Consider the following 22495-nt stretch of genomic DNA (forward strand, 5'->3'; position numbering starts at 1 on the left):
TTCAAAACTCACAAACCCAGGCAGACAGATGTTTACTTCAATTTGGTTAAGTTTGACACTACTCATCTAAGGAGCCATTGGAAACGATGGTGCCCATGTTCCCCGCAGACGTGATTGCCATTTGCAAATCGACAACGGTAATGTTTAGTTGCGTCACTTACCCGTGAAAATTTTGGTGCAAAAGGATTGTAGTGAAATGACTGTGAGTATTAAGATTTGAATCCTGTAGTAAATAAAATCTATATTCAAAAAATATTTCTTCTGTAAAATATAACGCAAAACTACTACCAAACGCCAGTTTGAACGTTTGGTTGAAATAATCGGTTCAAACGCAGATTTGAAGGCAGATAGGCAAAAAGGAAGTGTTCACTTCTGAGAATCAGTTGCCCAAGAGTTAAACGTGTTCAGGCCACCAATTAGGGACGGCTCTGGATGGAAAAAGGTAAGTTTTCTCCCTTGACGTTTAGTTATAGGATAGAAAAATTAATTGTGTGTGTTTGTGTTTTTTTCTCTTTAGGTTTGGGCAGACTACAGATCTTCTTTGAAAAAAAAATATATCTGATAACAATCGTGAATACAGGGCCACAGGAGGTGGACCTTGTAATTTGAACAGTTTTTCCGCTTTGGAAAAACATGTAATAGAGATGATGGACATGGAAGTGACCGCTTCAGGAACAAGCTGTGATGTGATGGGTGTAAACCAATGTGCACCTGTTGTTGCCATGGCTACCGAAGTGGTCAAAGAGGTTCCTCTTGTAAACAATTTGGTCCATGCTGAAGAGAAGGAGCAAATAATTGATGAGGAAGAATCAAACGATGCCACTCCTACAAAAACTAAAAAATCCCTCAATCAACTTAGATTGTTTGAGCAAATAAGATACAACAAAATTAAAGAAAAAACGTATTAATTAAAGTTAAAGGAACTAGAATTAAGGAAAGAAGAGTTAGATTCTAAGAAAAAAGATTTAGAGTTAAGGCGCGATGTAGCAATCAAAACGTTGGACTTAGAAAATCGCAAATTTGAATTTCAACAAGAAATAGCCAAACAAAAAAATGAGCTTAAACTAGCTATAGCAAATAAGGAATAAGAAATAAGTTTTGCATTGTTAGCTTTAAAACAAAAACAAAATAATTAAACATTTCACAGCGAATAATAACGAATAGAATTTAATAAATCCTTTTTTATTGAATGTGTGGCAAACAGTCAACGTACACCAGAGAAGTTTTATTTTAAAACTACAGAACTTTATATGGTATATGGGTAAAAGATCGGAGAGTGCAGGCTAAGATTTAGTACCTGGCGAGAAGAAATAAAGAACGGATGTATATATAGAATACTCTACAGGTTTTCTTATAATATCCCAGTAGAAGATATTTTATTCGTTAAATGCTGTTAACATTTCTTCAATGTCATGTTGCCATTCAATGTTGTTCTGAATGCATATGTTGTGCAATGCACAACATATGTTAAGAATATCTCCACTTTTTTGGGATCATAGTAAAGCCTATTGCTAGCACCAAATAAACATCTAAAGCGTGTTTTCAATATTCCTATTGTACGTTCGACAACGTTCCTTACTTTGGTATGTCTAATGTTAAAATTAGACTCAACAGATCCTTCTTCAGGATCACGATATGGCGTTACGAGCCAAGGCTCAGCTGGATATCCTGCATCACCTACAAAAACGTTGTTAATAAAGCATTAATGAACCCATTGTATAAACCTTAATTCATTTGAATGTTACCTAATAATTTATCGGTTCCACCAGTGGCATGCATATTTTCAAAATGATCACGTACAGGACTGGAATTCCATACGTACGAATCATGAGAAGATCCACAAAACTCGGATCAACTGCTCTAATGCGGCATTTATGATCACACACCTGTAAGATTTGAATGCATACACGTTCAGCAAAAGTAATACACATTAATGTATTCAAAGGATACTTACAATCATAGCGTTGCTACTATAGTACTTTTTACGGTTAAGATACGGCATTGGTCTAAAGCGTGGCTTCATGATGCGTATGTGTGTTCCATCGACACACATTACGACATCTCTTATTCCAGTTTTTTGAAAAAAATACTGCTTTGATTCTATTTTTTCGACTGGTGTCATCTCCAAACAAATCCAGTCACCTAATAAAGTTAGAAGCGGTGGTATGACCTCACGTAGAGTGTCCGAAAAGCTCTGCTGCGCTATTGCCACCAACAAATCTTGACCAGTTTCATGCTGGTAGCGGCCCTCAGCGAAAAAAATAAGACATGATGCCAACTTGCTTTTGCATCTACGCCGTTACTTTTTTGTGTGTTCAACTTGTTTCGAATTTTGTCTAAAATGCTTGAAAATATTGCTTTGGTGATCCGGAGGCTTTTAATAAACCTAAAATGTAAAAAAAAAATTGGTAAGAAAATTTGACTAAGGATTGTATTGTATTGCATTTACTTACGCTTGATCAGGTAGTTGCAAAGGATATGTTTTTTTCTCAATTTCCTACGAGTATTCCTCAACAACAGTTGTTCTTCTTCGTCATCATCATCATAAAATTGCATGTAATTCATTTTTAATTTGTTTTAGGAGGTAAAATTACAACAAGAAACTGTATGGCTGAATTGTATCTGTTATGAACGTCATCTTCAGGTTGTGTTTACATAAGGGTTGAGGGATTCAAATTATATTACAGTCTGTTCCCGAGTTACACGGTTCTCGACTTACGCAGATTCGGAGATACGCGGTTTTATAAATTTGACAGACTATCAGGCCTATTATATTGCGTTCGGCATTTGAGAAGATTCACTCGCACGTTCATTATGTTCATTTTCGTATCGTTTTGCTAGCGACGTTCCGCTTCGAGTAACTCATCGGCAGATTCGAGTCGACGAAGTAAAAATCGGTACCGTATTGCTCGAACAGGAAGGTGCATTCGAGAGATTTTCTGCTGACAGCTCAAGCTGTCGAAAACGCGCAAATTTAACCACACAAATAATTTAAGCCACTGTCTATGTGTATAATTAAGTTTTACATAAGTTTATCAACGTTCTCATCATTCACATTTACCCCATTTCCAACAAAATTATGGAAAAAATGATTTTAAAGAAGTGCTGAATCCGTTTGTTTACACTCATTCCGACCGCCGGTTGCTTCAACCAACTGTCAAACACACAGATGATAGAACAAAAATGTTGACGAAACCTTCATCGATTCGAATGGCGAAAACGATACCAATTTTTCTCCCGTTCGACTCGAGTGCTTCCGACGGAATCGACTGTCATTCGAGTAAAATAATAGGCCTGCATATGTCAAATCAGTACAATTTGCTTCAAGTTCGGTAAAAATCGGTTCATTTTGGCTAACAAATTGAAACCGCTTAAAAGCCAGAAATATTAGAATTTTTTGCACAAATTATATCAAATAAATGATAAAGTGTATGAAAGTACTTAATTAAATAAAAAAAACTCTGAGTAATGAATAGTATTTTATTCAAAAAAAAAAATGTGAAATTCGACTTACGCGGATATTCGAGTTACGCGGATTCGCCGAGAACGCAGAAACCGCGTAACTCGGGAGCAGACTGTACCTTGTATCGTTTCATACAATCAAAACTAAAAAACATATGTGTCTTCTTTTAATAAAAATTTATCAGCAAATGCACAACAAAAAATTTGAAATTTTTTATTGAATCATGTAATTTTAAAATCGTAATGGTGTTCAATAACGGAAACAGTCAAATTGAATATTAAAATGCTTAAACCGATAATGGTTAACAATAATGGTTGAGGTCTAAAAATAACAATCAGGGTAATTGTTCTATAAAAACACGCCAGGCAACTAAATACAAATTGAGTATTGAGCAGGCCATAGAAGTGTATTATTTGGTGGGTCTAAAACACATGTATTAAAAAATGTAAAGAAGATAATAACTTTTTAAGCAATTTAATTTAACCTAACACTCACACAAACACACAAAGCCCCCCCTCCCTTCCTGTTCGAGCAATACGGTACCGATTTTTACTTCGTCGACTCGAATCTGCCGATGAGTTACTCGAAGCGGAGCGTCGCTAGCAAAACGATACGAAAATGAACATAATGAACGTGCGAGTGAATCTTCTCGAATGCCGAACGCAATATAATAGGCCTGTATAACATCAAATAGTCTCAGTTCAACGTGTGAGAAGCGGAAGAGACAGTAAGGTGAGCGAAAGAGTGAATCGACCGATAACAGCTGTACAAGCGAGAAGGAAAGGCTGAACCGTGCTGTGCGAAGTGATGCAACTGTAGCTCCGTGAGATTATTCAGGTCGTCAAAATTAGTGCGAGTGAAAGAGAACGCTAAAGCAGCGCTATAGCAGCAATCGAACACGACATCGAACAAGAAAAATATATGGGATTTGACATGTTTGATTTGATAGCCAACAAATCGAACATGCCAAATCCTATACATTTTTCATGTTCGATGTTGTGTTCGATTGCTGCTAGAGCGCCGGGTAAATTAGAAGGAGAGTGAGAGTAATGCTGCTGGCGGATGTGTTGCTCCGTCGCAGCGCCCAACGCCGGTGCTTTGCACCGAGTCGGGTATATTCTTGCTTCGTCGACCGGAGAGTTCCTCCCACTATTAAGAAACGAGCGATTCTAAGATTTGTGTTCGAATGCGCTTACTTTATTTAGGTTTTCATCTCTTATATGCTATTTAGTTTCTGACCGTATATAGGTCAGCCAGCTGTAACTATGACTATTTTTATAACAAGTTTTATTTATACTTAATGCGACATGTACCTATGGTTTATAAATTGCGTAAAGTTACTTCCTCGTTTGAACCGTGAGAACGGTTGACTACCTGTTTATGTTTGTTGCGTTTCTTGCGTTTGTTGCGCGCTAGTGCTTGAGGCGAATTTTGCTTGATATGTGTTTGCTTGAACTTTGTTTTAACTTGAAGTGTTTTACTTTGCTACATCTACATATATGCTTTTACTTCACAATGAGGTCGTAAGCAACAGAGAGTGAGAGAACCAACACAGCCGTGACGACGAGAGATTAGCCAGATCGTTAGCACCAGTGCCTGTGACAAAGATAAACGATGATACACTGTTAGGAATACGGTAGAACGAATGCGAGAAGCTCAGCAATAGAATCGGAGCTAACAGTGAATGTGTTGATACGGCGAAAAGGCAAAGTGACGAAGCGACGAAGCTACGAAGCGACGAAGAGTCGAAGCGAGGAAGTGTTGAAGCGACGGATGGCGAGTCAAAAGCAGACGCATTGATATTTCGGGCAGCGGCGTAAGGACTGAGCGTAAGGTAGGAAATAGAACAAGGTAGGCAATAGAATAGAGAAATTTTATATATAATATTATTGTAATCGCTCAATTAAATATACATTCATTTTAATTTCGTGCACTGGTTACACACAATATTACAAAAAAAACGATTGAAAATTCATGGATGAAACTGATTGGCAATTTCCCTGGCAACGAAAAGACTCCCGATGAAGAATTGGACGATCAACGAGCTGATCTAATAGTTCTTGTAAAGACTATGGATAGTGAGACAGGCACCACGACATCAAGTGAGGAAATAGCATCATGGATAGAAGAACATGCATACAACGACAATAATAATCCCTATTGGCATACAAGCACGGTATACAGTGATGATGAAATTATCGACTCGGTGCTGGGTGTCAATACATCATCTGCTCAGGATATTGTTTCAGATGAAGGTTCCAATGATACTTCGTTGGACTTATCAACAGCTGATAAAGAGAATCTTTTACCCGACCTGCAATATTCCAAAGCAATAAAATGTATAGATTATTAACAAAATTTTCTCCATATTGATGTCATAGAATTAGGTCGCCTTAAGGCTTTATGGACAAAGCTTATCGAACAAGAATGGAATAAGCGAATTTTTTAGAGTAAATTTATAGTCAATTTCAATGTAAAGATTTTAGTGAGATGCATTGACATAAGATTAGATAAGTCAGGTCGGTGATTTATTACAATCTGATTCACAACTGAATGTGATATTAATTTAATAAATTTATGAAGAAATACAACATGGCTGTAAATAATACATAATAAATAACGAATTTAAAAGAAAACTAAAACTGCAAGTTTTTTTATCAATAGACGTTGTAAATCCATTATATGTTTTATGAACCTACGTTAATGTGCACTGCGTGATGTTTTATGTTTTGACGTTTGAGTGTTCTTTAACTGAGAGACATTCCAGTTAGCGAACCTCCAGTTAAAAAAACACTCCAGTTAAAAAGCATTCAGTTAGCGGTCACCTACTGTACAACTACCGCATACAGGATGCACTTTGTCAGCGAATTGGTGCCCTCGCAACGCTTCCGGGGCATTCATTTTTTGATCCAGCGTCAGACATGCTAAACACTAAAGAAGAGATGCTAAACACGCTAGTGGCATCTTTAACTAATGTTAACCGCAACATTGCAGTCATTCTACAGCGCGTGCTGACAGATCACAGCCGGCTGGTAAACAGGTTAATGCATGCGTTTGAAAGAATGTCGCTTCGAGATTATCTGCGATTCCATATACATGCCCGTTTGCCCGGTATCGATCAATGCCGGTACAATAAACCGACCGCAGATGAGGTTGGTAGTATTTTCGTGTGTGATACAGCGAGCGAGCCTGATATTGTGTTGCAGTGTCGTACCACAGGGCGCTTGCAGGCAATATTCTAAACTCACCAGCAGTATGATGCGATGCAATTCCCATTATTGCATCCGTATGCTGAACCTGGGTGGACCTATGGAATTCCAAAGCAGGCACCCCAACACAGGCAGCCGCAGACAAACTGCAACACACATGATGCTGATGAAGACGATTAAAATGATGTAGACCCTCAAGAAGAAGTACAATTAAATGCAGAACGTTCATCCCAAATTTCGCCAAGAGAATATGCCGCCTATCGTATATGCTGGCGGATGGGCAACAAATCGCTGCTGCATCGTGAAGGTCCATTATTCTTGCAATATTGTGTCGACCAGTACTGCAAAATAGAATCACAGCGACTAAAGTTTCTAAAAGATCATCAGGCACAGCTTCGCACTGCAGCTTATGCGGGTTGCATGGACCTAGCTGGTGCCGAACAAACGATAATAGTCCTGCAGCCGAATATTCCCCATTTGCCCCCGGCAGCCCCGGATGTACCATCAGTTCTTAATGTTGCAAATGAAACGACCGAACCTAATCTATCACGCACCAGTACGCGCGTAATACTGGGACCATCATTCGTCGGTATTAATCGATACATACAGGCGCAATATCAGAATGCAATGGTTATTTGTTCAAGCATTGGGCAAGCCGGACTTATTTATTACCATCAACATGCAATCCTAAATGACCCGAAATAACAGAAAATATACTAGCGGGTCAACGGGCATCTGATCGACCCAGTATTACCACCCGTGTGTTTAGGCTAAAGCTAAAAGCACTTTTGCATGATCTTACGATAAGAGCTCTAGGCGTTGAGGGGGCGCGCATGCACACCATCGTATTCCAAAAACGTGGTTTACCTCATGCGCACTTGCTGATGATTTTGGCCGAAGAAGACAAACCGCAAACTCCTGAGGACTATGATAAGTTTATGTCCACCGAGCTTCCAGATCCAGTTACGTGTCCGCAGCTTTACCAAACGGTGCAGACTTGCATGATGTATGGACCGTGTGGAGCTGCCAATCCTGCAGAACGGTGCATGAAGGACGGCAAATGCACTAAAGGATTCCCCAAACCTTTTTACGACCGGACACGCACGGAAAATGGGTTTCCACAGTATCGTCGACAAAACAATGGGCGTACTGTGAATATACAACAAGTTGAACTGAGCAACCGTTGCAATACGTTGTACTGTACAATCCGTGGCTAAGTCATAAATACAACTGTCACATCAACGTGGAGGTGTGTACGTCGATCAGCAGCGTAAAATACCTGTATAAGTACATTTATAAAGTCCACGATCGATTGAACGCAGCATTAGAAATGCACGATGAAATACTGGCTCACATTGACGCACGTTACATTTCTGCAATGGAAGCTTGCTACCGAATTATGCGATTTGAATTGCAGGCTAAAACGCACACCGTCATTACGTTGCCCATCCATCTAAAGCATCAGCAGAACGTGTGCTTCTACCCGGGTGAATCTGCAGCGACTATTTTGAACCGGAGAAATCATACCATCCTTACCCACTTTTTTCTTCTGGCGGCAAAGGATGACTTTGCCAAGACGCTGTTTTATCATCGTTCCAAGCCGAGCCAGCGACAACCGTGGCACGAAGAAGGCCATAAATAGTGGATTCGCCGCACCGTTCGGCGACAGCAAAAAACTATCATCGGCAGAATGGTCTCCTGTTCTATGCTGCTCATGGAACGCTACTCTCTGCGGTTGCTCATTTGCTATCGCAGAGGTCCAAACCGCATTCGAAGATCTGCACACTGTTGATGGTGTAGTATACGACTCTTTTCAGCAAGCAGCTATTCAGGAGGCCTCCAGCCTGCTGCAGGACGATTCCGAGTGGGATCGTACCCTCGGAGAAGCAGTTAGCTATCAAATGCTATCCAAGTTGCGCCATCTATTTGCAATGATACTATCGTCTGGGATGCCGCAAAACCCGCGCCATTTGTGTGAAAAGTATGCTGTGCACTTTTGCGAAGACTTTCATCGACAAAATCGCGAACAGTACACCGCAGAGGAGTCACACTTGAACCAGTTACTACACGGTATTGAGCATTACCGTGCACTGGTTGAGGACGATCGATTCTTGAGGAGTACCGCACCAGCAAGGGATTTTACCTGTTTCCATGGTATACCACAGCTCGAAGAATAAGCGCAGGTTCAGATGTCCCTTGCAAACGATCATAATGTCATCAGTTCATCACCGCCGAACGATCGTATTCCGTTAACGACCTCGATGGAACCCTTTCTACCCTACACCATCTGAATGAAGATCAACGCAACTGTCGCTCAGGCTTATCACCGTTCAAATAGACATAGAGCGACACCGTCGCGCGCGACGAAAAATAGCTCAAAATTTCACTCTGTGTAGATCAAAGTAGCTCATTTGACTCAGTCAACCAACTTGTTTTATATTTGAAAACACACAAAAATAGGTTAAAATGTGTTCAAATCTAATTTTTTGCGTTTGGCATTAATTTGGCTTGTAAAAAACTAGATAATTTGATTATTTCGGATGAAGCAAAATTGTCGCGCGCGACGAGTAGCGCTATTTGCAAAATTGAGCTACTTTTTGTCGCGCGCTACGTTGTCGCTGTCTATTTGAACGGTCAGATGAGAACACAAGCGAGCGAACGCGCTGTCTATGTGATGGTGGTAGTAGCGCGTACGATAGGCAGCGACAGATAAATGGATTGGTAAATAAAGCATCCGCTACGGTTCTAAGCGCCTAGGATCCGAGGCGCAAGTGAGCGAGCATGCTATTAGCTTGTGACTGTAGTAGTAGCGTGAATTAGAATAGAGCATCCTGTATAGTTCTAAGCGCTTAGTATCCGAGCGTACTAAGTCGTGCGGAACACTATTATAAAGGATCGCGTTCGATCCTCGAATCAATATTTTTTCCTTCGTCCTCGTCAGGACATTTTTCGACTAAGGGCAGGAATACTTAATTAAACCTTGTATGCACCACATGGAATTAGATACATAATTTAGCGTTAGAGATAGATTTCCAGGGCGCGGTATTAGAGGATCGCGTTCGATCCTAGCAATATATGTTTCGCCTCTCCTAATGAAGAATTATTTTCCTACAAAAGGATGTTACACCTGTTTCCATCTACGTTCGAATCTCGTGCTATTTGCATCGAATCGCATGCCACTACGATTGAATGCGTGCAACCATAGTTGAATCGCGTGCCAGTACGGTTGAATCACGTTCCACTTTGGTCGAATCATATGCCACTACGATCGAATCGTGTGTCGCTACCATTGGATTTCTGAAAGCAAGAGCAAAGTAAACGGTTTGTTTACGTTTGAAAGCTGTTTCTTTCTTCACCATGGTTGCATTCATTCGATCGTAGTGGCATGCGATCCGAAGCAATCGGTTTGCGATTCGATGCAAATGGCACGAGATTCGAACGTAGACGGAAACAGGTGTAAGAATGATATAATCTTCGAAAGCTTATTGATCCGCTGACACCAGTAGGCAGAAAGGCGAAGTCGAATCCGATCTCTGAACGCTCACTCTCTAATCCTTGAGCTTCTTCTTTTGAGAGTTTCTGCGGTAAAGGTTCACACTCCTGTTAAAACTCCTCGTCGTGGACCACCATGGGGCGATCGCACACTAACAACTAACTGCATTAAAAAACTAACTGCAAAAAAAGAAAAGAAAAGCCTATTCTAATCAATGAGCAGAACGAAATAGCACATCACGTCTTTACTACAACAGAGTTCAGCCTCTCTATCGCCGATATATCCTGTCACCGAACCATGAATATTCGCTGATATCATGGATTTTACGTTTAGCCAGTGAATAATTACCATGAGTATTTTACAAACGAATTGCCATCGGCGAAGAAGGAAGCAGTTTGCAAATGTAAACAAACATTTTACTATGCTCTACCTTTCATATATCCAATGGTAGCGGCACACGATTCGATCGTAGTGGCACACGATTCGACTGTAGTGGTACGCGATTCAACCATGACTGCACGCATTCGATCGTAGTGGCATGCGATTCGATGCAGGCGATTTGTGATTAAATGCTAACGGCACGAGATTCGAACGTAGATGGAAACAGGTGTAAATTGAGGTGTGTCCAGTATGCATTTCTGTATTTATCAATGTGTTTTCATGGTTTAGCATCAAAATCTTTGACCCGCACGACAAAATCGAGCAGTTCTGTAGCTCGGATTTTCGATCGCTTTTTGCCAAAACCCCCCGCCCCGCAAGACAAAATCGAGCAGTTTTGTAGCTCGGATTTTCGATCGCTTTCCGCCAAAAGCGATCGAAAAAGCGAGCAGAAATGTCAGGGAAAACGCTTGGATTCCGATCGAAGAAATATTTCAATCCTAAAATTTCAGCGCTGAAACATTCGAAATATTTCATTTATAAATTTGCAACAATTTTGAATGCGAAATATTTCACAGCCATGGGCTGTGAAATATGTTTGCAGTTTGAGTTTGAGAAGTTTTCGATCGCTTTGCGCAGCGGGCGAGCAGTTTTGTAGCTCGGATTTTCGATCGCTTTGCGCCAAAAGCGATCCAAAAAGCGAGCAGAAATGTCAGGGAAAACGCTTGGATTCTGATCGAAAATTTCATTTCCAAAAATTTCCGCGCTGAAAATTTCGATATATTTCATTAGTAAATTTGCAACAATTTTGAATGCGAAATATTTCACAGCCATGGGCTGTGAAATATGTTTGCAGTTTGAGTTTGAGAAGTTTTCGATCGCTTTGCGCAGCGGGTCTGCTAGCTTTTTCGATCGCTTTTGGCGGAAAGCGATCGAAAATCCGAGCTACAAACTGCTCGATTTTGTCGTGCGAGAACTAACGACAGTCGTTACGACTAGACACACCTCAATTTAACTGGAAAACAAACGACTCTTAGCCTACTACGATTGTTAATTTGACGATGAAACATTGCAATGGAGCAGGTGTCGTATTTTTTTACCGTCGTTTATTTTGACGGCTTCCATTGGCGATCCCACCCATTATCTGATGTCACAAGTGCTCCGAACGACGACGGAAGCATCAAAGGAAGCAGTGCCATTAGGGACAATCCAGTCATACCATGCACTTTAGTAAAGCACGGTAACGATCCATACGGGAGATACGGAACTTAACAGAGCCAATGAAGGAAGCGGTGTCATCAGTGATGGTCGAACGCCATCAGATGGATTCAAAAGCTTCGACGGCATCCCCTTCGTACTTCATGACAACGGAAGTAGCGGTTTCCCGTGCGTACCCTTTGAAACACACTTGTTGGAAACACACGTGCTAGAGGAAATTTTGGCAGCAGCGTCGTCGACAGTCCAGCCATTCCAGTCAACAACGGAGATACCGGTGAACGCAGCACAACTGAAGGTACCAAGACGACAAAGGGAACATTGCTCAACCCGACAATTTATCGCTGATAGTATATCGTCTACGACGGTAAAGTTTAACATTTGATAATGTAATGCCAGATTTTACTAATTAAAATATAAATTTGGTTGTTCACTCGTAGATTTACTCGTAAAAATAATAATAAGGAGTAATCACTATGCGGAACTCTGTATTTATATTATTTATCTGACTGTAAGAACGGTTATCGTACGAGGGCAAATTCTTTCTCCATTTTACCCCATACGTTTGAAACATACGTATGACTTATTTGTGAGCTAGATTTCTTGGCCAAAGCAAGAGTGTCAAAGATCATTGATTTCTTTCTGTTAAATAAAATACGTACATGTCTTTAAGTCTTATTTACAAAATTCATTTTTGCTTTCAAATCCTAATATTTACAAAACATTACTATTGCTATGAGCGTTACAGTATGGAGTATTTACATAACAAAATTTTTGTAATCACACAAAACTAAACTAACTCGCAGAAGAGACTTGACCTATTTTACATTTTCTTTATCCATTTTATAAATGGGAGCTGGCATCTTATTTCCTGTTAAATATAATCTACGTTTTGCATGACGATTTTTTGTGAAATAAGGCTGAAGGTCTTCATTTTGAAGATCACCAAGTTCTTTAAAAAGATTCAGCATGTTTGGAAAATCTTTTAAAGAAATTTATTTTTAACCTTTGCCACCCTTGCCTTGTCCAGGTACAGTTTTCAAATAGTTGTTTTGATAGTGTGATAGTGAAAATAGTGTCTATTGCGCGGTGTAAAATATAATGGATTCGACTTTCACGAGCTTCACGTAAAACAAACGCTAAAACATTTTGCTTATATATTTGATCGTCCCCTAGACCAGTGGTCGGCAAAGTCCGGCACGCGGGCCAAATGCGGCCCGCCGCAACATTAAATCCGGCCCACGAAAGGATTTGACTGATGTTGCCACGGGTGTAGCTTTATGTTTATTTCAGTTGCCGCTACAGAATTTTTGTAACTGTCGCTCGCGTGTTCAGGGTTCCGCCGATCAGTTCAAAAATTGGTCTGTCTTTCTTCGTATATAAATTGCAATTAAGCGTCTTCAATGGCGCTTTGTTTTTCACCAGCTGATCTACTTGACCCTAAGTAACCTCGCTTAGCGACATTTCTCGAACTTTTCCCTTATTGGTTATGTTTTTCAACATAGCCAGTTGTTTAATATTTGGGATATATGTTCGTCTTTATCTAATCTTTATCTTTATCTAACAACGCCATCTGGAGTTTCTTTTGCGAATTATTCGAGCTGTCCTTGACAGCTCGTTGTTTTGTAAATATTACGGCAGCTAATCTGCACGAGGTGCACATCGTGCCAACAACTGATTTTAAAAGATGGGAAGAATCGATTCGTACACAAATTACTGAAGATCTTTTAGTATACCATATTATACCGTACTTTTTCAACTTTAATTAAAGTACTATGGAATGACGGACCGTTCAGTATGTTCGAACTCGAGGTCAATATCCCCATGACTTTTGCATGAAAAAATTGCCATTTTCGGCAGCCTGCAGAAAAACAAACTAGGAAAGATAATTTCTTTACATTTACAGCTGTTGAAAGGGAATTATTTAAGCTTGCTTGCACAAATAAGTTCACGACTTTGCAAATCGCCTTTCGTCAGTTATCAAGAATTTTCACCGTGGTGACGGTGTACGAAGACATGCATGATTTAAGTTCTACCTTGGATTTTCATCAATTCCTGCTAAGTTTTCGCTACAAAATTGTTGGAGCAGAGTTTTTGCATCACGTTGGTGCAGAAAAAATCGATGGGACACAAGTGACGGATGTTGGACCAGTTTGCGGACTAGGGTGTCATATCGAAATTTTAACGAAATTCACATGCTGCAATAATTGCAATGACCTGTTGCTGCAATGATTGCATTGAGTTTTCGCGTAATTGTTTGCCACTCCGAAGCCAGTGGATGCGATTTCTAATTCCTGATCTGTTTATTCATGTTTCCCAGGTATTATTTAACTGTTTACTGTGTTAGCTGGACCGGGAGATCGATGCAACCCACCAAAGTAGACACTTGTCCCTCTGTCTTCATTTCAGTTCCTTTTGGAACCTCAAAAATGAACCTGGGCTTTCTTTCGATACTTTGATTGTTGCCTAATAGTGCCAAGATGATGGCGACCAAAATGCCGAAACGGGTATATACGACGTCCACAAACTTCCACACGGAGTCCATTTTGGACCCAATCTTTGATCGCCCACACTTTTTATTCACTATTTTGACCATCATGGTTAGAGTTCAACTGACAGATGTGTCAAATTTTGTCTGCTAACTAATGGGATACTACTTCTCAAAGTGCAATTAACGTTTTGTTAGTGCGGGTTAAGATAAACCCATGAAAAGTCCACGATTGTTGTCCATTTTGTATTGCAACCGTGATGTAATATTAACATTATTTTAACACCTCTATAAGACTATCGAAATGAAGGTCGCATAAAATTTTATAATGATAAGATACACTTAAGTCTGGTTGCAATAAATTTATTTAAAGTTTTGCATGAAATTGTAACCGACGCAATATATGGAAAACAAAGTTTTAGATATAGTGAAATAGCTGCATAAATTTTTCCCGCTATACTATTTGTTCTTAACAACATGCCCGTCATGGGTTCAATCCCCAAATAGACCGCGCCGCCATACGTAGGACTGACTAAGCCAAGCCAACAAATGGGTACAGGCAGGCCTTGACCGACATCGGTTGTTGAGCCAAAGAAGAAGAAGACTATTTGTTCTGCTATTCGTTGTTTTTAATTTGACACAAATCAGTTGTTTTCTTTTTTATCTGTTTTAGGGATATTTTGCATTTGTTTGTATTTGAAAAAAAAAATAAGAACATTAAAAAAACATCTGTTGTTTTAACGAGAACGACGATTCCACGCTGTTGCTGTTTACGAGTACAACGCTGGTCAAAGTGCTAAAGTTTCTCATAAGGAATCATTAATCAATGTATCTGACATGGCATTACTTGTCCATAAAACATTTTTTTATTTACTTAATGCACGTTTGCCTCGATAATTTTTAGCCAATAACACTTTTGTATCATCCCCAGAATAGCCTTAATATTTTTTTGCCGCGTGGGACGATGAGGTCATCAAGAAGCGATATTGCTCTTGCTTTGTTATTTTTTGACTTATCACACTATTGTCCTACTTTTAGCGATCCTCAAATGATTAAAGTAGGTAAAGTAAAGTAAAGTAAAGTTTTTAAGTAGATACTATCAATTTTGAACCATGTGTTCGAGCAGCTACGCGAATCGTGCAGATTTGAACTGCGGATCGGATCACATCCTGAATCGGTGTGTTTGCTGCAGGAAATAGATCAGTATTCTCTGATGCATATTTTGTACCAGATGAAACAGTAATTGTTGCAGTACGTTGCGCAGGTTTTTTAGGTGATGATCCTGCTGGCCTCGACGGCATTGGAAGTGACGGAGAAAACAATGGTGGAGGCGATGTGATGTATTCGATTTCAGGTGCTGGCGGGGGAGGAATCGTCACTGTGGACAGAACACGTACGGGCGAAAACGGCACAGCTTTTGTTATCGATGGTCCAGCTCCTCCGGATGACGAAGGTGCTGGCGGAGGTGGAATCGTTGACCATTGACAGAACCCGTACTGGAGAAAGCCGCGCACTTGTCTGTATAGATGATCCAACTTCTTGGGATAACAACGGTGTCGCTGGGTGAGAAAACATTACACGTAATCCGGTCGCTCCTGTTGACAGTACTCGCACAGGAAGAAATTTCGCACTTTGTTGAGAACGTGTTATGGTCGATTTTACCATTTCAACGGATTTCAGTGTGGATGGTTGTTGTAATGCTATAAACAAAAAAAAAATATTAATAAAATGTGTTCAATAGCTCAATTAAAACGATGTGTTCTACACGGTGGTTCAACTTAGGCTCTAATATTTATCGTTCATGTATTTTTCTGTTCCTATATACGTACGCGTTCGCACTAACACTTACTCTAATCGTTCCTTAGATTATGGCTACTTGTGTGCTATTAACCTTCCTGCGTACATCTAGGCGCTAACAAAATGTCTATTTTAAACACTCGAGCTTACTTGTGTAGATACTTACAGGATAAGTATTTAGCTCCATTTTAGCACATGCAATTTTTACGATATGGTCTAATTTAAGATTAACACTTTCGATTTCACTTTGCAAGAACACTTCAGATTATCAAGGATGATTAACGCTCTCTGTTATTATTTCGTTCACAGCCTCAAACCAACAAAACAGTGGGTCCCAAGGACGCAAAAACCCAACGGCGGCCTGTGTAATCTGAGCTCTCTACAAAACTCTCCACGAAGCTCTCGTTTACAGTATTGTCGAGAGCTTCGCCACAGGCGCTCGAACCATCCGTTAAGCACACATCTAAACGTTCTGGTTTCTTCAGCCGCTCACGCATACCAATGTGTTTGCTCCACCCCCTTTTTCGGATTGCTTATAGAAATGATGAGGCTTTTGCTTTACACACACATGCATGATATTTATTGAATAATATCACTCTCCCTTCCCACATGTGTTTTGCATACTCCCGCTGTGTAGACGGCAGAACGCTTCCCGCTTCCAAATTTACCGTTCTTCCTCCTCTCGTTCTTCCTCCACTCGTTTTTCCTTCCTCCTACCGCGCCCGGGGTACCATCCGTGCTGCGCGTGTTCAGCTGGCTTCAGTTTAATAATGACGTCATGAACAGGCGCTGCGCGTGTTGAACCGGCTTCTGTTAAGTAATGACGTTCTCACCAGGGGCTGCGCACGTTTCGACAGGTTCTTGGCGTTGGTTTGTGGCAGTGTTGTGCTGAACGCTGTCCAAATAAATGAACCAATAATGAATGTATGTAGTATGTATTACTACGGAGAGTTTTGCGCATAGGATTACATCAACACTTACCTTAATATTTTAAAACTGGAAAACGTTTTCTTTCCGTCGCTCACTTTAAACATTGTTGACGAGGCCAGCATGTAGTATTTGATAAATAGCGCACAGACCTGTAACTTTTTAGACGCCAAGGGTTAGTTGAATGTACCTGCACAAGCACACAGCAAGAAGCTTACCTCAACAATTTGCTAGGATAAATCATTCCATAACTGAAGAAGAAGGAACACGGCCCAAAACGTAGACGAGCAAAGTACGTCGCAAAAGAAATCGCACCCCACTTCAGTACATCCTTCCACAGGGAAAGTTCTGGACAGACTGAGGATGCCTCACACTCGGATGAGAGCGATAGCAGAAAAATCATGGTTGATCGAGAGAGATGGGTAGACTCGGTCTAGCGCAATCCGCTGGTAGATGCATGTGTGTGTGACGAACGAAAGACTTTAGATCCCGCTTACCCCCTAATTCCTCCATCATTTTTCGTCACACGCACACTAATGAGTTTAGAATGTGTCTCTACAGTTTATTATACTAATCTACAACATAACTGAAGCTAGCTGCTTCTTTTATACCCGTCGTATATGCTATGGTCTACTTTGTTTTTCCAACACCCCCTCTTAGACCTATCGCAAATCGATGTTTCGTAAAAATTGCTGAAGAAAACCCTTTCGTAAACATATCCGCAAGTTGGTTTTCGCTTGGAATATACTTCAGTTGAATTCTTACGGTCTGGATACATTCTCGTATGAAGTTGTATCTGATGGCTAAATGTTTCATCCGTTTATGTTTGCGAGGCTCTTCGGCAATATACATACACGACTGGTTGTCTTCGTATATAATTAACGGAGTATTCAAATGCACGCCAAATTCGGTAAGCAGATTTTCTAACCACATTGCTTCGCAGGATGATTGGCTTAACGCAACATATTCCGCTTCTGTTGATTACGAAGACATCTTCCTTGATTTCTTTTTCCAACTGTCATATGCTGATCGTACAATTTCATTCCAGCTCTGCGGCGCCTGTTTTAAACCATACAAGGATTTGTTCAGTTTTTATACCTTCTTCCCCCTCTCAAATCCTGGTGGTTGTAGCATATACACTGTTTCTGAAAGATTTCCGTTCAGAAAGGCGGTCCGCACATCCGTCTGATGAAGATAGAACTTCTTCTGCACTGCTACTGCCAGTAGGGTCCTCACTGTTGTTATTCGGTCTACTGGAGCATACGTTTCCTGATAGTCATACCCTTGACGTTGAGAACATCCTTTAGCAACGAGCCGCGCCTTGTATCTGTTCACAGTACCATTCTCCGAGTATTTGATTTTGAATACCCATTTACAAGGAACTGCTATCGCGCCAACAGGAAGTTCTACTAGATCCCATGTTTCATTTTTCTCGAGCGCTTGCATCTCCTCCTTGATCGCTTGTTTCCATTCAGGCCAATCGTCACGCTTCCGAAGTGCATCAATCGTATCGGTAAATCTTCCACGTAATTTTCCGCGTTCAGTGCAAATGCGACATTAGCTTCATAATCACTAAAGCGCACAGGTGGATTTCGAATCCTCTGACTACGACGAACTGCTACTTCGTTATGTTCTGTGTTGTCAATAACATCAGGCGTATCATTCGAGTTTTCATGACATGTTTCTTCCGAATTTCCAACAATATCAGCCGATCTATTCGTAGCTTCAATATTTGTATTTTTCACGTTTTTAATGCCCTCAGTCGATGTGTTCAAATAATTGCCAAAATCGTCCAGATGTCGAACAGTAAATTCAATAATACCATTTGTTTCACTAACCTGTTCTGGTAGCATCCTTTCTTGGTCAAAAGTGGATTCTTTCAAACGACGATTCGACATTAATTCTTCGATTACAACATCACGAGCAACGATAATCTTCCGATGTACAGGATCCCACACACGATAACCATTGATTTCGTAGCCAACAAGAAATCCTACTTGACTCTTGACATCAAGCTTCGTTCGCTTCTCTTTCGGTATGTGACAAAAAACCTTACTTCCGAATATTCTGAAACGAGACACATTTGGCTTGTGCCCGAACCACAATTCGTATGGAGTTTTGCTCATACTTAAAGATGAGGATGGACTTCGATTGATCAGATGTACTGCCGTCAAAACCGCTTCATTCCACATCGATCGTTTGAATTTCGAATCGTCCAAAATAGCTCGTGCACGATCCATAATCGTCCTGTTCATGCGTTCAGCAACTCCGTTTTGTTGCGGTGTATATGGTGTAGCGACCTTAGCCGCAACATGTTCTCTACACAACCGGCTACGTGTAGATGGAGTTGAAGGCGGCATACATGGTTCGGGCGGCTGACACTCAGCGAGAACAATTTATGAGAAGAGAGTGAGAAGCGATCGAGACGAGCGAAGCGATGGCGAAAAAAGGCCATTCTGGTGTCGGTGATCGCGGGATACGGTGTTAAAGTAGCGGGATTATAAAAATAAATTAAATTAGTTATAGTTCAAATAAATGGAAAGTTAGTTTTATTTAGTAGTTAGAAATAGTTTTTATCGGTCATTTAGTGCTAGTTGTTTCAATGGAATGGTTGGTTCCATTACAATGCCCTTTTCCTCACAAAAATGAGTAAAATTTGAGTTGATATATTCACGGCCATTATCACATCTTACTCGGGATATTCGACGATCTAAGTGAGCTGTTGCCATCGCTGTGCACTTAACAAAAGCGTTGAAAACTTCCGCCTTTGATTTCAGCACGTACACTGCTGTAAAATGCGTATAATCATCAATAAAGGTAACGAACATCTTCTTACCATCCCAGGAAGCTGGTGTGAACGGCCCACAAACATCGGAATGGATCAATTCCAATGGTCGCGATGATCGAGGTTGAGGAACTGTTTCAAATGGTAGCCTTGTTTGTTTTCCCATCATACACGATTCACAGACTCTTGCGGAGGTTTCACATTTCCACAATTGTCGATTCCTTCAACCATTTCAGCTTGGATGAGCTTCGCTAGACCCGTATTTCCAATATGACCATACCGACGATGCCATATTGTCAGCAAAACTTTAGAATCAGTAACCATGGCAGATTCGATACTTGGTGTTAAAATATCCAATTCATATAACCGACCTTTTCGACTTGCAGTGCATAAAACCTTAGATCCACGCATGATTTTTGCACCATTTTCGCAGAATTTTACTTCCATTCCTCGTTCAACGACTCGTTTCACGGAGAACAAATTTGCAAAAAGTCCAGGTACATACAATACATCGTGTACTGTATATGGCAACTGCTTGTCTTGAATTTTCACAAATATCTTCAAATCTCCAATTACATCACTGGTTAGTGATACTCCCGACTTGGCCACATTTATAGCAATAGGTGAATTCAGTTTTCGAATATTCTGCAGATACTTTTTGTTGTTCACTATATGTTCCGATGCACCACTATCGAGTATCCATTGGAAATTTTCATCTAAATTCACATCACCAGTTATAAACGCCGTGTCGTCTTGGTTTTCCGCATAATGTGCCGTACTTTTCTTCTTCTGATTTTCCACCTTTACGTGTCTTTCATTTCCTTTGTTTTCCGGACAATTTATACGCTTATGACCAGGTTTTCCACAAGCATGACATTTGAAAACGAATCTTCCAGTATTTCCAGGTTTTCCAACTCTTCCAGAAAAGGCTGTGCTGGTTTTGACTGTTTCCACGTTGAATTGTCGTTTAACGGCTTCATTCAGCAAACGTGCTTTTTTTCCTCCATCACGTGTGTTGCCAGCAGGTGCGTTTAAAACGATACGCACAACGTTTCCCCCACCGCTAGTTCCGTTGTCGTCAAGTACGAAGGGGGTGCCGTCGAAGTTTTTAAAACCATCCAGAGGAAAAGTGACATCACCGATGACACCGTTACCTTCATTGTCTCCGTTTTCTTTCGTAGCAGACGGACCACTACCGTGCTCTAGTGAAGTGCCTGGTACGGCTGGAACATCCCAAATGACGCTGGTTCCTCCGATGCTTCCGTCGTCGTTCGGAGCAATTGTGCCATCAAAGAAAATTTCTCAAATGGTACCAAACGTTGCTTACCCATCAGAGACTGCTTTACAACCAGGAAAGAGAACTGTACATACAAACAGAAACAAGTCGGGTGATGGAGACCAATCGCGAAAGAAACGTTCTAAACCCTTACCGAAAAAACCTTCATCGTCAAGTGCCGCTTCTATATTATTATTAAAATTCCTATGCCAGCATTAAAAGATATCATTTCACCGCAACTGATTGATGTAATGCCTTTCGATGTGAAGCCCTTTACACCAGTACCTATCGTGTGGAAAACGCCTACGCCAGTGAATTCCTCGTTGGTAGGTGTTGAATCGGAAAAGACATACATTCAGGAATTAGTTCACCATCATCACAATATACCGTCTACAATGACATCGTCACAAGCAGAGCGTGGCGATGATATTGATGTATCATCAATTATCGAAGAAAGTTGGCAGATCGATGATATCCCATATGTTAATGACGTGTCTTCAGTTGAACCGCTCCCGGCTCCAGTTGAATCGCCTGCTTGTCAAAACGTGGACAATCGCATAATACTTCGTACCCTTAATTCATTATATCAATTTGTTCTACATGTGGTTCAATCGGGGGCCATTGGCCCTCCGAGGCAAAGCAGTGAACTTTTTTTTTAAACCACTCGTCAATGAAACTGATCTTGAAGGGTTCGATGCTCTTTTAAAAGTCGGTCAACAATTCCAGGAAAATGTAAAAATATTTATTTTAAGAAAAGTAGTTGACAGTAGAATCAATTACATATTGCATCGCTCTATCGACGTTTTTTTTTTTTTTAATTCGCTAAGCGTTTTTGGAGCGGCTGCGGTAAAAAAATAAGTTTGAAGGAATTAAATAATATGTTGGAACTTTTCAAAGATCTTGGTAATCTGGAAGATGAAGAAGTAGAGAAGTTTTTTGTTAAAAAACATAATGCCATGCGGAGGACCACATTAACTGGTGCGAGAAAACACGCTCCACATGTTAAAATTGACAAAGAAAATGTAAATAAGAAATAGAATGAGAAATAGAATAAGTTTCTTGAAATTAATTACTAACAACGAAATGTGATCTATTGCTACTGAAGAATGGCCAGACCATATCATTTTACATAAGTTATTTTTACTGTTTTATAAGTTTTAGTTATGAATTCTTATGAATTGATTATGGGCAGGCCATATAAATTATTTTAATTTTTGAAATAGTGTTATTTAGGAATAATTATGAAGCAACTACGGCCAGGCTGTTCTATTTCTTGTGAATATGTTCGATTTTTGAATTATTATTAATCAATTATGGCCAGGCCTTTGTTTTGTTATAAATTAATTTATACCAATTATGAAATGAATGATATCAGAAGCGCACTAAATAAACAATATTTATTTTTATTACAAACAAAACTAACCGGTTATCAAATGTTGTCTACGTCGGGAAGGCAGCATCCAA

The 22495-nt window shown here is 40.3% G+C and overlaps 1 long non-coding RNA gene across 1 annotated transcript; it reads right to left on the bottom strand.

The window, feature by feature from the left end:
- Positions 1-1508: 1508 nt before the first annotated feature.
- On the bottom strand, positions 1509-2105 carry LOC125906652 (uncharacterized). The gene is made up of 3 exons (XR_007452022.1): positions 1955-2105; positions 1746-1886; positions 1509-1677 (listed from the first exon to the last, which is right to left on the bottom strand). It is a non-coding gene; the product is annotated as an uncharacterized LOC125906652 (long non-coding RNA).
- Positions 2106-22495: the final 20390 nt, after the last annotated feature.

Source organism: Anopheles coluzzii, chromosome 2 (genome assembly GCF_943734685.1).
Source record: "Anopheles coluzzii chromosome 2, AcolN3, whole genome shotgun sequence".
Classification (NCBI taxonomy): Eukaryota; Metazoa; Arthropoda; class Insecta; order Diptera; family Culicidae; genus Anopheles; species Anopheles coluzzii.